This window comes from Macrobrachium nipponense, chromosome 30 (genome assembly GCF_015104395.2).
Source record: "Macrobrachium nipponense isolate FS-2020 chromosome 30, ASM1510439v2, whole genome shotgun sequence".
In the NCBI taxonomy this organism is placed as follows: Eukaryota; Metazoa; Arthropoda; class Malacostraca; order Decapoda; family Palaemonidae; genus Macrobrachium; species Macrobrachium nipponense.
In genome coordinates this window covers 1,186,745-1,205,232 of record NC_087218.1, presented here as the reverse complement: position 1 = coordinate 1,205,232, position 18,488 = coordinate 1,186,745, and the positions used below count along the sequence as shown (strand labels likewise).

Sequence of the window (18,488 nt, the reverse complement as noted above, 5' to 3'; positions counted from 1 at the left end):
AAACTCTACTACAGCCGAGGATCATCCGCGCCGTACGATATCACAAAAACACTAGAACTAGAAGACGAAGTTTTATATCCTCGATGAACGCCAAGCTCACAAATGAACCAGAGCTTCAGTGGCGTGGTTTGTATGGTGTTTGCGTTCCACCTCGGTGGTCGCGGGTTCGATTCCCGGCCATTCCATTGAGGAGTGAGATGTGTATTTCTGGTGATAGAAGTTCACTCTCGACGTGGTTCGGAAGTCACGTAAAAGCCGTTGGTCCCGTTGCTGAATAACCACTGGTTCCATGCAACGTAAAACTACCATACAAACAATCACAAATGAACCGGGTGCCAGGTGTTTTCCCAGGAAACTCGCCAGTCGTCACCGTTACCGTCCCCATGAAGGACTATTGAGTCACCTTTCATGAAACTTGGGCGATTCACGCGGGAAGACTATGAGATCCTTGTTTGTTTTGTGTTGTTTTAGAGGTAAGATTAAAAGGTCTGTTGATATTTTGACGTTTAATGGTTTGATAACGCAGACTTTTCGGTTCTTTGATTAAATTGGGTCATGTTTACCCTGATGGAAAGTTTTCTCAGTAAGTTACCGAACTACGAAGAAAAGTTAGTCTGTATTAAGTCCTCACGCTGTAAAAATAAATAAATAAATAAATAAATAAATAAATAAATAAATAAATAAATAAATAAATAAATAAATAAATACCTTACTTGGTGTTACCTTTTTTAAGGAATATATATTACCAAATAGCGTTATAATCCAGCTCTTTCTAAAATTTTTTTTTGGGGGGTCCGAAATTTCCAATAAATATAATAGGCACTGAAAACGACGTCATCCAACATGTTACGCACTGGTTAAAAAAAAAAGTATTTTTTGCTATGTCTAATAAACCTTGATAGTCACTATGCAATACTTATGAGAATGGTGATACTTTAATTATTGCCAATGTTTTTTTTTTGTCATTATCTGTATGTTTACATTTAAAAAAATAACAAAAGTCACGTGTTTTTGTCTAAGAGGAGAGAGTATGCACCCATGAGAGAAAACAATGAGCAAAATTGAGAAGGTAAAATATAGAATTACTGCAATTAAGGAAACTGCTTTACCAACAATATATTGCTTCAAAGAAAGTCCTCTGCCTAAATATCGATGCCCTTTCCTCTCTGTCAGACTATACGTCTCATGCTTATGAGCTTTAGGTAGAAAGGACAGCCATTTGCGGGGAACAGAATCTCCAACATTCTTGAAAATCTTCTCTTCTTGTTTTATGAATGGCTTTAAAAGTCACCCCTTACGAAGATTAACTATTTTTTTTTCTAGAAGTTACTTAATGGAAAATAGAAAAACAGCAATAAATAAATTGAATTGAATGAAGCGGCCATAAATCTCAAGTCTTTTGATGCGAGAGTGAAATTGCAACAGTCCTTGTGAAACGATACACATTGTATTCCTGAATATGATAACCTTTGCCATAAGGACTTGAAGATATCTGGTATAAAAGGTTAAATTCAACCAATTTGTTCTTTGCATCGAATCCAAAAGGTAAAGGATAGAATCTTGGTAAGGCTTGGTGTATTTATATGTAATTCCCTCCGATGTAAAGTTACATTCAAGAAAAAGTGAATTAATAAGTATTACTACAAAGAATATTATTACGAATGCGTGAGCAGTAACAATGACATTGTAGATCTGATCATTACCGATAAGTCTCCTTGGCTGCCCTAATTCGGCCCCGGATTAGTAATCTTAGGGATGTATTAGTTGTATTGGAAGATTCATCTATTAGTATGAGCTGTGGCTAATTGTCTAAGCTACTCCACTTATGCTGGAAGGATTGCCCTGGGTCACTACTTCGTTCCATATCAAAGGGCATTTGTGGATTGATATTTGTGAGGAGGGAAAATTCGTGAACGGGTTAGTAGCAAAACTATCTCAGATATATATATATATATAATATACATATATATATAAGTATATATATATGTGTATATATATATATATATAATATACATATATATATATATATATAGTATATATATATGTATATATATATATATACTATATATATATATATATCATATATATATATATATATATACATATATATATATATATATATCTATATATATATATATATATATATATATATATATATATAAATATATCTATCTATCTATATATATATATATATATATATATATAATATATATAAATATATATATGTATATATATATATATATATATATATACGTATATATTATGACTGCAGCTCCGTTAGTATCATATCCTGGAACCTGAAAAATTGTTGCAATGTGGATTTTGGCTTTAATACCACTCGAATGTTTATTTGCTGTGGAAATTCATGCTATAGTTTTGTTAACCCTTTCTTTACATTGCAAGGCCTAGTTCCAACAAAAACCGATGGCAAAGCACATAAATGCTCTGTTGACAGTGACATTATCGGTCACATGTCGGTTTTAAAAGTCATAATTTTTTTCAGCTTCTTTCCTACATACGTATTCGTAAAATTTTTGTTAAATCCAATGAAATATAAGCACTGCTTTATGAAATTAAACTCTAAGAACATATAACATAATTAAGCATGTATGAAACTACACATATATATATATATATATATATATATATATATAAATATATATATATATATATATATATATATATACGTATATATATATATATATATATATATATATATATATAACGTATATATATATATATATATATATATATATATATATATAATATATATATATATGCGTATATATATATATATATATATATATATATATATATATATATATAGGATGTAGATCTCTCCCTCTCTTTCTTTAATTCATTGAGAACCACAAGAATAGACTAATAGGTGCTTAGGTCAACAGCCCAGTAATATTGTACTGTTTCGAATGAAACCCCACCGACAATGGTCGTCCCTTTCATGGCCAGGGTTATACCAGCTGTTGCAAATTTGATCATGGACTGAAAACGCTCCTGTTTTATCACAAGGACCAGAGAGAGAGAGAGAGAGAGAGAGTATGAGTGAATGACCTTCACCATTATAAAAGATGCATACTGACTCATCTACTATAACATCGCTTGTATTGATTCTCTCTCTCTCTCTCTCTCTCTCTCTCTCTCTCTCTCTCTCTCTCTCTCTCTTTCTGTTGTGTGTGTGTGTGTGTGTTAATCGAGATCTTAAGCATTCCGGTATTGGTATTCTAAAGCATGCAGAATTCAAGGGCAAAAAGCACAAGTATGTTGCCTGAAGCTTAGCACCCGGTCCGCCCTCACCCCTTTCCCTCCAATTTGAAAACCATGAATCGCGTCATCAGCCATTAATTCTATGAAACATACGGTGGAGGCTCAAGGGTATAGGTAATATGGCGACATTGAAGGCGGCTGGATCGCCAGAAGGTGTAATTTAATTATGAAGATTACAAATAAGGACTACGACTCTCGATAATGAGGTTGGACAGAAATATCTTTTAGAAGGATGATCACCGGAAATAAAGTCACAGGAAAAAAAGTCACAATTTTGGCTAGGAAAAAAAATCACAGGGAAAAAAGTTACATTAATTTATGGTGACCGGTAATTAGGTCACAGGAAAAAATTCACAATATTTCTTAGGGGTTTATTATCATTATGATAATTACAGTCTTTCGTCTATGTTTGCACAGTAATCCCCAACCAACTTGTACTAAACATACAGCAAAGGTGGATACGTACCGGGTTAAAACCCTTGGAAGGCGCTGTCAAGGAAAAATGGACGTGATTTTTTTCCCTGTGACTTTTTTTCTGTTACCTTTTTTACCTGGATTCAGAAGTATTGCGGTGGAAGTTGTTTTTTAAGTACTGATATCCTAACAAAAACCAATATCGAAGACGAATACTACCCGCACCTGTGACCCTGTACTAATATTCTTGGTCGTTATTCTGAAAAATCATTAATAAACACTCGAGATATTCTGATCGTATATTTACTGCTTTCTAAAAGCTCAAGCCGCCCCCAGACACCTCTCTCCTAAGTGCAAATTGTCTCGTGACTTCCCCTGATAAGTGACAAACTGTCTTTAAAAAATAAACAAACTTTCAGTTTTCTTCTGAAGACTGAAAAAGAAACCCACAAAATTACTGTGTCTAACGTGTTTACTTATAAGTATAACATGTTATACACAGTAATTTTGTGGATTTCTTTTTCAAACTGTCATTAGTTACGTCATGTTTTAGACTTCGAAGGTAACTTAATAAAGTGGATAAGTAGGCAATGTGATTTCTTTGCAAATCAGTGAACCATTTTGAAGGGATACGACTTACAGTAGCTACCCTTGAACTCCGCTGACGAGTCCAGATGCTGTTATGAAATTTGATGCTGCTAATGCTGAAATAAAACGCCCTGTTACGCTAATGACGTGGAACTGACCTAAAAATAAATGCGGAAAAAAGTCAAATATTCACTCTCGTCTGCTGAAAGGAAGTAGACGCATTTTCAATACTGGACTGTATACATTCTTTGCTGCAATGTGTCTGGTTCCTTTCTAAGGCAGGAGAGTTCACGAAAAGTCATACACATTTATATTTTCCATTTTAAGTCTTTCGTAAGATAAACATTCCACAAAGCAGCAGTGATATAATGATATTTGTTTCAGATTATGACTATACGCCTAAATTAATTGCATGAGTGAATTCACTTGTTTTTCTGATCCTGAGATCAGATGGAAAAATTGAACTTATTGTTCACCTTGCAAGTTGCTTCATTTAGAAATCCGTTGGATGCAAAAATATTTTTCAAGTTTCTACCAATGGCCATCACACATAACCGCAACATCTTATATATATATATATATATATATTATATATTAATATATATATATTATATATATATATATATATAATGCTATTCTATTATGTATATAGATATATATATAATATATATATATATGTATATATATGTATATATATATAAATGTATATATATATATATATATATGATATATATATATACACACACACACACACACGAGTCCATGGAATGAATATGGCAAATTAAATTGACGGCGCTCTCCTTCTTAATGAACAGATAATAATCCATATACAACTGAATATGAGTCATCGAAGAATAGCAATAACATTTGAAAACCTATAGAGAGATTGTATATACCGTCAGGATTCTGTGTGAAACGATGCCTGCTAAATATAAACCAATACGTCCCGCAACCAAGGTCAGCCATATGTAAGTGTTTACATAATAAAAATATGGAATGTTAGTCCATATATATAAAAGTCTAAAACTAAAGAGGTCAACCAGATTGCTTGCAGGAATGTGATCAGACTAGAGACGCTAAAGATGACGTATACAATAAGTATGTAGGCTAAGTTGACATGCCGTCACCTGTAGTCATTCAATTGTTTATAAACATTAGTCCAAGCTCCCTGCTTGAGACAACTACCGCCTACGTGATCTGTAGCGTGTCTCATTTGATTGTGTGTTCGTATGAAACTATGTCATTGTATGTATGTTCATATGTTCGAACTACTGTCTGTTCCTTCATAACTTGTAACAGAGATGGTAGACAGCAGAACAGAGTTAGCTATCGTCATTAGAAGACCTGTACCTCTTTACCTAAGCTTTATCATGTAGAGGAATAGGATTAGCCATCATCATTGGCAGAAGCGATCAAGCTATCGTCATAGAAGACTTGTACGATCATACCTGATCTTCATCATGTAAAACTTCAGAAGAATATACTATTTTTATACCTTGTGTTTTCTACAAGAACCTCACCGAACCATGAGTTCAACACATCGTCGTAAAGATAATACCGACTTCGTAAGTGATCTACAAAACCCCAGACACTCCATTGAAGATGGAAGTGCAATACCAACCGACTTAGCGTATAGATTATCGCTAGTCTAACATTACCTCATAGGGCGCCTTATCATACAAGGCCCAAGCCCTAATATTGGTGGCCAGCGGACCAGAAGAACTCTACAACGTCCTACGAAGAAAAAACCAGAATAATAAATCATGAAGTCAACGACGACGAAAGCAGCAGATTCTTCAAGCAACCTAGTATCATCATTAGTGAGCGACTTCAGAAAACAACAAGATTCGTCAAGCAACTTAGTATCATCGTTAGTGAATAACTTCAAGAAACAAAACCGACGTGTCCTTTTCCTACGGCAACGGAAGCTTCGTCTCTCATTAGAATCATTCAAGAAAACATCGTTAGTGAGCGTTTCCGGCACTGCAAGAAACAAACCGAACGCGTCTGCAGCATCGGATTTTCAAGGGCTCGAATCATCGAAACAACGCGCACGGGGGAAACTGAAGCCAAACCAGGTCGTCCGCTAAATAGAGAAGGAGGACCAAGGCCGTGTGTCGTTATCGGAACACCGTGACTTCCCACAAAAGCAAGCTAAGTACAATTTTTTATTCATTTGGAGTAACTTTGAGTGTTTCCTTTACAGGTCGAATTTCGTTATTCCTGTGGCTGAAGTTACGAGACATTCTAATCTTACTTTTTACAGAAATTATCTACATCATTGAGATTTCGCTACTGCGAGTTTTTTTATCTTTGAGTGTCTGTTTCCAGAAGTTCTACTGAAATATCATAATCATATACTATGTTAATTTTATCATTTTGGGTGATTATTAATCCCTTACGTAACAAATCATATTAAACAGTGAATATGCGTTTACGCAGTGGACGTCTGTATTATACAGATGCATGGATAGGGTCGTTAAGCACCGTAGTGATTAGAAAAACACACAAAAAACAAGTGGAACACCCGTACAAATCTAGATAAATTAGAGGTAACACTATTTCGGGTCATGACAATAAATGCTCCTTTGCAAGTCCCGATCGCAGTTGTTTTAGCCTTGAGTTTTTTTGAGTTATATAAAATATCGAACCTCAATGACTCAACTCAACTTTAAAATATGGCTGGATTGCAAGGAATAACATGTCTGTAAAAAACTTTCATCAGGCTAATGCGCTGACCAGGATCCCTCACTATTTCAAATTTTAGCAAAGAATGAAGTACAAACAGTTAAAATTGTATGCAGTAGTGATAACTTGTCTTACTAGATAATCGCCTCTCAGTTCCAATAGTTCGTCCCTTCAGGTTGCTGTATACGGAAACCAGCAAAACATAATGCTAAAACCACACAATACGTTGCCGATGGTAATAAAGAGAAGGATCCTAATTATTACAAAAAGAAATAGAAACAGTAGCCTTTCAGAATCAAACAAGCAAACTCGGTTACTGTGTCACCTAGTCAAGCGGTCAAGGTTAGTCAAAAAACTGCCGAAGTTTTCAAAGCGAAGCAAATTCCACACAATAAGCGACTCTAGCAGAGTGGGGAAAAGCGATGTTGGTTCATACATACCGATATATTTTTGAACTAAAAAGGATTTTTCCTATGCATCACACGACAGTATCAAGAAATCAGAGCAGGTTCTAGTAATTTTAATACATTAAGTTATAATAAATACTGGTGGATTAAGCCCGACTGTACGCGCCGTAAAAATTAGAATATCTTGTTTTATTTCTTTAATACACGTAATATCTTGTATTTACGGACTCACCGTCTGTTGTTCGAACTTCCCTAATGAGAAGTCCGGATAAGCGAGCGCTTACAGATACCTCTATAGTATAAAAAAAAAAAATTGATCTCGTATCTAGTGTAATTGTAAGATTCATCTAGGGTATACAAAATATTATCTTACATCCTGCAAAAGAAGGCGTGTTTATCAAAGGGAAATCCTATAAACCTTCAAACATATTAAAATCCGTTTGAACAAAAATGAGACAGTTAATCAAATAATAACTTATATAAAGGAACTATACATTTGTCTCATAAATCGTAACATTGTTCAAATGACCCAACAGAATTCTCCCACAACCGCAGTCGCAATTTGCACGCAAAATCTCGAGAAGCATGCACCCTCGAATGTCTTAGTGCGTGTAAAAAGACTTTGCTGGGAAATGAAATTTTAATCCTTCCCGACACTGAATTATAACGATTTCCGCGAACAAAGCCCTAAAAGTATACATATCGTGGATACAGAAGTTATAAATATCGCATTTTTTATTGTTGCTAATTTTTAATCACGCCCAACCAGTAGTGGATGAATCTCTGCTGATAACTATCTAAAGTAATATCCGTAAAGTCATTCAAGCAGAGGTGATTCAGCAGAATTTTTTTTATCTTTTACCTGAATACCAGGAAGTTTCTCCACTGGCGAGTGATCTCTGGAAAAAAACGGATGTAATTTAACACAAAACACGGTCTAAGGACAAACATAAAGCTATTTACGTACCTTCGTATAGATTCTCAATGAAATTTCAAAATAGAAATAAATGACGACGTTGAAAAATGTTAGTAATAGGAGTCATTAGGAAATCAAATAGCCCATATAATTTTTCTCTCAAACGTCATGTCATAAAGGATCGGACTTGGCGTATCTGCGTAGATTTCTGTCGCTTAACAAGGAAACGACTTCCGATAGTTTCCAGTGCGATGTACCGACGACATCTTATCTCTGTTAGGTTAGAATAAATTTTTTTTTCACCAACTTGGACTTACTTAAATGTTTTTACCAGATACCATTACCTAAGTGATTGTACCTCATACACCGTTTTCAGCACACTCAGGGGACATTATCAATTTTTACGTATGCCTCCGGCTTACGTTGCACCCAATTACAATATAGTGTTTGGAGACTTTTAGGGGATACCTACATGCCTATATGGATGATCTTGTAATCTTTTCTAATACCTTAGAAGACATTCACATAAAGTAGAGCTAGTGCTACAGAGACAAAGACAAATAATCTCAGAGTAAAAATATCTAAATGTGAGTTTTTAAAAAACCGAACATGTTTATCTAGGTTTTATGTGTCTGGTCAAGGTCTTAAAAGTAGTCCATGGTAAGGTGTCGGCTATTCATAACTTTCCGGTACTTATTAACGTAAAAGGGGGATACAGCACTTTTGCGCTGTAGTGGGTATTACAATCGTATGTAAATATGTAACTCTTCAATCATGACAGCTCCTTTAACAGATCTTACGAAGAAGAGCGTAGATTTATTATGGTCTGAAAAGCATCAACAGGCGTTCGATATCTTAAAAGCGGAATAATGCAGCTTACCTAACTTAAAAATCCCTGATTTAAATAAGGAATTTTTTTTTTTATCGCAACAGACGCCTCAGACCAAGGGGTAAGAGGGATACTACTTCAGTAATATGATAAACAGTTCTTCCCTATAGCTTTTTATTCACGTAAACTAAAGCCCTCTGAAAGTAAATATGCAGTAATAGGCAAGGAAGGGCTAGGTATCTTTAACACTAGTACATCTTAAGTTCATAATCTATGGCTATCCTGATAAAGCCTTACTGAACATGAGTCCTTTACCGAGTTTTTCAAAGGCTTTAATCACAGTCCAAAAGGAACTCGGTGACAAATGATCATTCAGGTCTTTGGAGCCAAGATAAGATATCTACCTGGGAAAGCAAATATCATAGCTGACGCATTATCCCGCAATCCCGCACCATAACAGCAAAGAACCATTAATTAGACTAAAAGATATAGAACATCCGTACCTATTGTTAAAACCGTATCTAAACAAGAAAATTCCTTAACCCAAGAGATCGCGAGCATTGAATATCTGGGTTGGAGCGCAGAACTGTTACAAACTGAACAAAGCAAGAGTCAACAGACATAACCCAAACAATAAAAACACTTCGAACGGAAACAGAGTCAGCAGCAATAAACACCAAAACAACTAAAACACTTAGAAACGGAAAACAAAGGCGGGTTCAAGTGGCTAAGCAAAAACAAAAAACAATAAACACTTTTGAGCAGAAACCCTAAAGCAAAAGTACATTTAAAGTATGTGTATCAGAATAATGTAATTATATGTAGGTCTGTGACGAGGAAAACCCGAAGAACACAGCAGATGACTAACGACCAGGTAGTAATAATAATCTCTTTCATACCAATCGTCATAAACTGGTTGCATTCCGTCATCCAGGGTTCCCTCCTATGTCACAGAAAGCCAAATCACTATTTTACTGGCCTACAATGCTTACAGATATAAAAAGCACATAACTAATTGTAACACGTGTCATGAAAACAAGGGATACACTAAGACACCTGTAGTTTAGGAGCCTATCCTGTGCCAAATCCATCCTTGAAAGAATATACTTAGAATTATTAACAGAATTACGAGTCTGACAGAGGGAATAAACACTTCTTAGTGTTAATAGTTCCTTGACACGTTATATAGAATTAATAGCACTAAAAACAAACACCGCAATTGAGTGCGTTACGAATATTTATGAGTGCTAAATCAGTAAATATGGAATTCACACATAATAATCTGTGACTCGGGTGGTGTAAATCAATAATAATCTCCATAACACGTGGTGTGAATTCCTTTCCATTAAGAAAACCAATAATATATTTTATCGCCAGAGTCAATCGTTTGGTAGAATAACGGATAATTAAATAGAAGTGTCAATGTCTTACTAGTTACAACTCGTGATGTTGGATCCGAACTGGATTATAGCGGTTCTCGCGGTTTTAAATACGTTTATCATTTATATCTTGTATCTATAGAATTGATGCCGCAAGTAGCCTTATACGGTACGCGGCTAGAACACTTTTCCACATATTCAAGCCAACCATTAAATTTATCAAAGTTATATAAAAAAATATATAAATAAATAAATATAAAAAAAAAAAAATAAAATAAATATGGATACAAGTGGAGTCAATATAATACACTCCGTAAGAAGTCGGAAGGGTTACAAATTATAATAAAAAAAAAAAAAGAATCACGATAAAATCAATAAGCAAAACGTAACCATTAAATATCCAAATATATATGCGTAAAGATTTGAACTCTAACTTAACGCTTTAGTAATGACAAATAAGCTAAAAGTTCAAATACATATCCAAAACCTACTGACATATTGTCTGTCCCGGTGATTTATATTCGTAGTCAATGAAAAAAAAAAAAAAAAAATTTTATAAATAAATAAATAAATAAACTAATAATAAATAAAATAAATAAAATAAAATAAAAGAGATTTTAAAGTCAGGAAGTCTAGAAGTGAAAATGTTATCTATGGAATAATCCTATATGAATCTTATACAGGGCTAATAATATATATAGAATTTGTATGGAAACCTTTTTCATATAGTTTGAATAAGGAATATTTATTTAACATAATGCCAACATGAAACTAATATATTGTTTCAATTTTGGTACTGTTGTTTTTTTTTTTTTTTTTTTTTTTTTTTTTTTTCAGACATTCTTCTCATGCGGGTGGAGAATTAAAACACTAAAATATCATTTGAAAATACTAAAGTCGTATCTCTTACAGCAAGTAACGTAACTCTTAGCTGGCTGAGAGCAATCTCCTGCCAAGTGACGACGTCATCATTGCCGTATCAGCATTTGTTCCTTTTAACCTCAATAATCTGCTTACACAGGCTTCATCTGTGTGTCGTCTCTGCTTGCAAAAGCAGATTGACTGGAGAAAGGAATGCTTAGTTCATGAACTTCACATGTGGTTCATAGGTCACATGACGGGCCACATAACATATTCTTATCCGTGTGTGTAATGCAATTAGTTAAGGACTTGTAATCATTTTAAAATTAATGAACAATATAAGCAAATAGAATTTCTATAACAACAAAATGAATTAATTTTTTTTTTCTGAACCTCATAGACATTTGGAAGTATCACGATATGAATATGAAATATTTACTTGCAACATTAGCCTATTACAATTCAAGTAAAACATTCATGGGAAAATGTCACATTTTCTTGGAAAACCCAAAGTTTATTTAGAATTAGTTACATAGTGGGTTTTTTTCGTTGCATCTCCTACCTATTAATAAAGTTTTTTAAAAAAATTAACCTCAGAGGATGCGCACGAGAAAATTGAATATGAAACTTTTGTTAGGGCACATAGAATCATGATTAATATTCTCTTTGACTCTTATGCTGCCTGGCAATCTTACAAATAGCTCCATTTTCCACTTCTTTGTCTAGTAACTTACTACCAGTAATATCGAATTTTCTTTGAGATTCGTATTGATATCTATTTATTTTTTATAATTATGGATATTTTACGAGTCATCATAGACCTGGATAGGTTCACTCATTGTTAATGCCATGGATAAAATGTTTGTACAGCGGACTCTTTTGAATTCCGAAATATCAGCGAATTCATGTGGGTTAAGTCTGGTCTAAATGGCTCTCTCCCCTCCCCTGTATTTGGATGTTGTCTGAATTTACTTTGCCCTTGTGACAAGTATAATTTCACTTGCAGGCTGATTAATGGAACCCGGTTACAGTATCCTGCAGTACGAGAGTTTCACAACGCAACTTCAAAAAATCGTTCGTCGTAGCGGACGACTACAGTCAAGTAACAACCGCCTACAATGTGAAAAGGAATTTCATGGACTTCTTCGACCGACACGTACCTCGTCGTTAATATCGTTTTCATACGGAACGCTCCAGCGGCCGTCGGAATCGACTACAAAAGGGACATACTTCCGACAATTACGACCCGAAGGATATTCAACTCTACTTTGCTGGCGAAGGACTCGTGCTGGGGATGTTTTTTTTATTCATCGCGAACGTAATCGTGTAGCTTAGGATGCAGAGAATAAGTATGAGCGCAAAATGGAACGTTGGACCCGCCCAGGCAAATTTTCCCCTTGTTTTAACCATTGAAAAAGGCCGTTTCTGTGGCTATAGGTGGTTGTCTGGAACTGTGTAATGGACGAAAAGTTGTTCGAAAGCTAGTTAAATGTGAAGTAGTATAACCTCGGTCATGTATCCTATATTTATAAGAATTGATCATAAATAACATAATCGAAATATATTTTTTGCGCTGTACGCACTAGGAATATATATATGATCATATTAACAGAAACGAAATATATTTTTTGCGTGTACGCACTAGGAATCTATATAATGATTGATCAATAACAGAGTCGAAAATATATCTTTGCGTGTACGCAATAGGAATCTCTTATATAAATGATCATAAATAACAGAATCTAAATATATCTTTGCGTGTACGCAGTAGGAATCTATTTAAAGTGCACATATATTAATCATAATTATATGAATCCATATACCAATGTATAAACAAATCAGGTAGCCTATAATCATCTGTTACCTTTTATCTTCCCAATATCTGCAGTTATATATGAGTTAGTATATTGATTAATGAATCAGAAATCAACGAATCAATCAGCATAAACATTAATAATTTTATCAATTCATATATGATATTTTTTATCAGTTAAAATATGATTTTTATCATGTTAATCTTCATTCTATGCAATTATCAGAGTACATTAGTATTTTCTGTAGCATAAGTATCTTAAAGAGATGAAGTGAAAAACTGTATCATTATACAATCCGTGATCACTATTATTTACCAATATCATTGTTTTATATTTTATTACTTGAATCAATTCATGTACACAATGAATTTTTATTTACTTATATATATATATATTCACATAGTGTCTGTATCACACTCCTATAAGTCAAATGCAAGTCAAGTTTGAGTAATATTCAGTGGTTGGTTTTGGTAGCTGACCGAGCTGATGTAAGTGTTTACATAATAAAAATATGGAATGTTAGTCCATATATATAAAAGTCTAAAACTAAAGAGGTCAACCAGATTGCTTGCAGGAATGTGATCAGACTAGAGACGCTAAAGATGACGTATACAATAAGTATGTAGGCTAAGTTGACATGCCGTCACCTGTAGTCATTCAATTGTTTATAAACATTAGTCAAGCTCCCTGCTTGAGACAACTACCGCCTACGTGATCTGTAGCGTGTCTCATTTGATTGTGTGTTCGTATGAAACTATGTCATTGTATGTATGTTCATATGTTCGAACTACTGTCTGTTCCTTCATAACTTGTAACAGAGATGGTAGACAGCAGAACAGAGTTAGCTATCGTCATTAGAAGACCTGTACCTCTTTACCTAAGCTTTATCATGTAGAGGAATAGGATTAGCCATCATCATTGGCAGAAGCGATCAAGCTATCGTCATAGAAGACTTGTACGATCATACCTGATCTTCATCATGTAAAACTTCAGAAGAATATACTATTTTTATACCTTGTGTTTTCTACAAGAACCTCACCGAACCATGAGTTCAACACATCGTCGTAAAGATAATACCGACTTCGTAAGTGATCTACAAAACCCCAGACACTCCATTGAAGATGGAAGTGCAATACCAACCGACTTAGCGTATAGATTATCGCTAGTCTAACATTACCTCATAGGCGCCTTATCATACAAGGCCCAAGCCCTAATACATATGGTCGATATCTAATTCATTACTTAAGACTCTCTCTCTCTATCTGTGTGTGTGTATATATATATATATATATATATATATATATATATATGGACACCCTGTATGTATATATATATATACGTATAGTATATATTATATGTTATATATATATATAGATGTATATAATACATATGTATATATATATGTATATACAGGTTGCCCATAAAGTCCCAGTACCATTCTGAGCGATAAATACATGTAATGGTACTGGGACTTTTTGGACACCCTGTGTGTATATATATATATATATATATATACTATATATATATATATATTATATATATATGTATATAGATATATATATATATTATATATACATATATATACACATACATATATATGAATATATATTTCATATATATCAAAAGGTTAGCCATAAATATGTTCAATATCGGAAAGTCAGTGTCTATTGTTATTTCTAAACCAGGCAACGCAACCATTAGACTCCTGCCGGTGACAGCGCCTATCAAATTATAAAACCCCTTGGGTGTACGTTTTATATGACGCGTAATGACTTCTAATATTTGTGGTTCAAAATGTGTGAATATAAAATATTCACACAAGTACAAATGACAGACAGAAATTAATATATATATATATATATATATATATATATATATATATATATATATATATATATGTGTGTGTGTGTGTGTGTGTGTGTGTGTGTGTGTGTATGTATTATGTATGTGTGCATGCAGATGCGATGCATACTCATATACATAGATATTCTATACCATTTTTCCTTAGTTCAGATGCATTCGTAAAATGCATGCCTTCTCAAATTTTAAGTTTCATAAATGTTTTAATAAAAATATTGGAATGTGATTGTATTTTTATGATAAAAACTAACAAAAAATAGTCGGTGAACTTTTTTGGTTTGTCACATAAATGTATAAATGTTTGGGATATATTTATACCAGTGGTTCTCAACCTGGGAGGCGTCCAGCAATTTCCAAGTGAATTGTGAGGCCCAGGGAAAAAAATTACAATTCTCTAATTATACTCGTTATTCTCTTAACGAGTGTGAAGAACTGATAGCTCTAGTTAGACTCGTTGGACACACCAGGTTTTATAATTATTTACCTCCCTCCCTATTCCTCGAAACTCTTTCTCATTTTCTTTCTTTTTTTTTAAATTTTCCTTTGAATCTGGGAGGGAAGGACCAACTCTTAAGGTGAGTTTACACTAGGCTTCACCCCACGCTGCCTGCGTAACACTCACCACAAACTCCTACCAAATTCTTGTTATCCCCGCCAGCTGGACTGCTCATCAAGAGTCATGCTACTCCACTAAGTCACTCTAATGAGCAGTCCAGTAGGCGGGGCTAACAAATATTTGGGAGGAGTTGGTGATGAGTCTTACGCATGCAGCGTGGGGTGAAGCCCAGTGTAAACCCACCTTTAGAGGGGGCTTGGTAATAAAAAGGTTAGGAACTAATGATCTCTATGTATATTCACTGATAAGATTTTTTATCAAAAAGTTCCTCCCTCGCTAACCGCCGATTTGAAAATTTACTCTGAAGATCTGTACTTATAGCTTAAAGGTATTTGAAATGGTTCAGTCAACTCTCCAACCTCAGAGAACGGTCTTCGACTGGGAAATGGCACGTAACGAATCAAGTATTAATGTACTGGCTACAAAACAGGCAGTAACACAGTTCATTACAGTAAAGATCCCCGAAGACCTAATATACAACAATGAGCGTCAGTGGTGTGGTCGGTATGGTGTTGGCGTGCAACCTTGGTGGCCGCGAGTTCGATTCTCGGGTATTCTATTGAGGAGTGAGATATGTGTATTTCTGGCAATACAAATTCACTCTCGACGTAGTTCGGAAGTCGTATAAAGGCGTTGGTCCCGTTGCTGAATAACCACTGGTTCCATGCAACGTAGAAACAACATATAAACCAAAGTTAGGAATCAATTCACTCTACCAAAAACAGAAAGAAAGGATTATTCCTTTTTATCTGGTCGTGGCAAACGACTCTCCCAACCGATATTGTCCGCGTTGACCTATTTCAGGGGGTTAGTGGCCCCTGGAAGCTAGAGCGTGACCTATTCCAGGGGTCACCAACCTTTGAAGTTAGAAGAGCCATTTATTTAGAGAATCGTAAAAATGCAGTACTATCAGAGCCGCTATGACAAAAATGGCCTTAGAAACTATTTATATCTCATTAAGAAACCAATAAAATTGATGCCTATAATATGATTTTAAAAGTGAATGAAATTGAATCAAATATTATCTTAATTAAGAGTGTTGCATCATTTCTTTGTTGATTGTTTTGAATTACGCTTTAGTGAAAGTGAAGTGCTTAACCATTTATGAGAATTACAGCCTAGAAGCATTTGCCTTCTTTGGTCTCCTCCTCTCCTAGAGGCTTGACGTTTAGTAGAATTTAAACCATACAGACTATCATAACCTCCGTTCCATCTCAAGTTACTGGAAGCCGAAGTTTTCCCTCTCCGTCTCTTTTTCACTCTTTCGCCCATTTCAAGTTCCGGCCTGAAAACCTTTGAATAATAAAAACTTTCGAAAACTTTCGAGCCGGATTTTCAACAAGCCAACGGCGTTCGGGGGACGTCCCCCTCTTCGTGGAGAACGCGTTTCATCTAAAATTGACTCATATAAGGATATTGATCTGATTTGTTCCCAAATGGAATTCTAACCTAAGCAGCTTATCTTCATAATATTCCGCTGTAAAACTTCTTAAACTAATTAAAGTGGGAGTTAGTCGCCCAACCAAGGAGAAATCCATCACTGCATTCGAGCTTTCAAGAACAATTTCAGTTTAATTTATCTGTACATTATTCCAATAAACTTCTTTCGTTTTCAAAGGCTTCCCGTCACTGGTGTCAATCGGGCAATTTGCTTTCTTATTTTACACATATTCAGAACTTTCACTTGATCACCTAAGCTTTAATCATCATCCATGCCAAGAAACGACAATGAGTTTATTATCATTGTTATCATTTTGTCAATTGTTTGGGCATGATGCTTCAATATTTTTATCATCCTGCAAGGGGGGGAAGTAAAAGTTACCTTCGTTTGGACACTGACATATGGTTCGAGATCATGAGATCATGATAAAAACTTATCAGCCTAGTAGTAGTTCGTCATGTGGTTGGAAATATCGAAATGTTGAATATCATCGAATTCGTAAGTCACAAAAAAAGAATTCAAGAAGCTCTTTCGAAGTCTTTCAACATTCGGCGAGAGCCCACTGAGTTTCACGGGACTGAAATGGACTTCTAAGCATCACAACCTGATCGTTCAAAATTGAATGTAGCCTTCAACTCATCATGATACGGAATCATACCATGAAAAGTTATGCGATTTACGAAATGTAGGCTCTTTGAGCAAGGTCGAGAGATCAGGAAAGTAGATACGATGAAGTACAGGGGTGTCAAGGTTAAATGATTATGCCAGTGGGAATGAGTAGATAAGGATAAGTTGGAACGACGACCTATAAAACGCAGTTTAGAGAACAAATAAATGGTTGAATAATTATGCAAATGAATAATTGAATAAGAGATAAGTTAAAAAAAAAACAGATGTAATCTCTCTCTCTCTTTCTCTTTCAAACCAGGTTTATGGTGACTCCCAAGATATAAACACAAGCCTATTCTCGCCATCGATCATAACTAACTGCAGTGCCACCTGTCGTTAAACAGATGTGGGACCGAATCGCCAAATCTCAGATTGGGTATGTTTACAATCTTCTACTGTCTTATATTTTTTTTTACAGGTTACGAGGAAACCCAAAGGGAATAATGATTAAAAATATTCACCAGCTACATCCCTCATTTTAATTAAATGCATTACTGATTAGTGGCCTTAATTCATATCTATTTTTTTTTGTGGGGGGGGGGGGGCGGGGGGGGGGGGGGGGTGAGTGGGGGAGTGGGGGCTGGTTCCCAGATACTGACTAGATAAACCATACATGTGAATATTTTAAGATTCGTTCATATTGTTCCCAATATCTCATCACCAAAATTGCTAACTTTCATTCAAAGTCCCGTGTCTCTTCGATGTGACATTCTTGAATCGAAAG

At 34.8% G+C, this 18,488-nt stretch overlaps 1 pseudogene; it reads left to right on the top strand.

Moving 5' to 3' along the window:
• The window catches only part of LOC135202218 (uncharacterized), a 312,977-nt pseudogene that overhangs the window by 232,070 nt on the left and 62,419 nt on the right, over positions 1 to 18,488 (top strand).